The sequence below is a fragment of the Colobus angolensis genome, unplaced genomic scaffold (genome assembly GCF_000951035.1).
Source record: "Colobus angolensis palliatus isolate OR3802 unplaced genomic scaffold, Cang.pa_1.0 Scaffold188, whole genome shotgun sequence".
NCBI classification, from domain to species: Eukaryota; Metazoa; Chordata; class Mammalia; order Primates; family Cercopithecidae; genus Colobus; species Colobus angolensis.
The window spans coordinates 2,241,842-2,243,527 of NW_012115021.1; the positions used below are offsets into that span (position 1 = coordinate 2,241,842).

General features: G+C 41.8%; 1 pseudogene; it reads right to left on the reverse strand.

Moving 5' to 3' along the window:
* Nucleotides 1–204: 204 nt before the first annotated feature.
* LOC105510464 overlaps nt 205–1,686 on the reverse strand; it is a 4,610-nt pseudogene continuing 3,128 nt past the window's right edge.

A 1,686-nucleotide genomic window follows, 5' to 3' on the forward strand; every position in this document is an offset into this window, starting at 1 on the left:
ATATTTTGATTTTTTTAATGAAAATGATGTATTTGGGCACAAAAATGCAATACACAGTTAGAAGCCATATTCTATCACTCATGACATCCTGTAATCTAAGAACACAGAAAATTTTGTTATTAAGAAATGCCAAGAGGAAAAAGAAGTCTGTAAAGTCCTATTCAATTTACTTTCTTAGGGAAAAGGTTGTTTATTTGGCTCTTGTCACAGTTCTATCATGTCTACTCTTCTTGTAAGTTCAGCTTCGATGCTATCTAATTCTCGCTTTGCTGCTTCAATTTTCACTTGAGCAAGAGATGGATTCGGCATGAAGTCTAACTAGGACTCCAATTTTTTCTTCAAAGGTACAGTCTGTTGTTTTCATTTTGCCATTTTCTCTGACAGTGCTACTAGGGACTGATGAGACAGAGAAGCATCTGCGCCTCTGGTTGAAAGTCGCTCCTCTGCTGCTTTGATTCCAGATCTGAATCGCTCTGACTTTGGTTTTAGAAAGTCCATGTTCTGACGACGATTATCAACTTTGGCCCTTTGTGTAGACAGATGCAACTCTGCTTTCTTGAGATCCTCTTGTAGACATTTTTCTAACACTAAAGTTGCAGTTAGATTTTTCTTCAAGTTTTTCCCGTTCAATCTTGATTTCTTCACTTTTGGATTTGGTATGAAAGAGATCAGAGGTCAAATCATTCACGGTAGGGATAAAACTAGTTAGTGAGGCATCTTTGTTTCAAGGGCTACCGCACTGCCAACCAAAGCATTCAGATACCTGGAACCAGTGCTAGAGAGACTGGCAGGGGAAAAATTCGCACTCTCCGTGAGAAGGTCTTGGAGATACTTGGCTTCTGAATTGTATTCACTTGCTTTCTGCTTCAAGTCCTCTATTACCAGGTAGATGTCTCTGTCTTGGACCCTGTTGCGTTCTGAAAGGTGATGTAAAATCTCTGTGGTCCATGGGTTCACCTCATACTGTGGAATGGGATGATCTCCAAATATATATATAATATATATTTTTATTTTATATTTATTTATTTTTTTGAGACAGAGTCTCACACTGTTGCCCAGGCTGGAGTGCAGTGGTGTGATCTCAGCTCAATGCAACCTCCATCTCCTGGGTTCAAGCGATTCTCCTGCCTCAGCCTCCCAAGTAGCTGGGATTACAGGCGCCCCCCACCACGCCTGGCTAATTTTTGTATTTTTATTAGAGATGGGGTTTCACCATATCGGCCAGGCTGGTCTTGAACTCCTGACCTTGTGATCCACCTGCCTCAGCCTCCCAAAGTGCTGGGATTACAGGCGTGAACCACCAAGCCTGGCCCAAATATTTTTTCTAACCACGCAGCAACGTTTCTCTCTCCTCCAGCAGCTCTATAGCTGCTGCTCCCACCACTTCACTAGCAATATCTTCATTTTCTCTGTCGGATGGTGTTACGCCAGTCAGGTTGGAAAGTAACACGTTATACAGAGTTAAATAAAATTCACCTGATGAGATGTTAGGGTTTGTGATGTTATACGGTTTGTGATGTTATGGTGTAACTTCCCAGGTCCCTTAGACAGGAATTTGAGCAAGAGGGAAAAAAGGTTAGAGATTAGTCCTCAAGAGAATAGATTCAAGTTGCCCTGAATCTACACTCTGGGTTAGTGGCAGTTGCGAGTGGATTTTTTTTTTTTTTTTTTGGGGGGGGGGCTCGC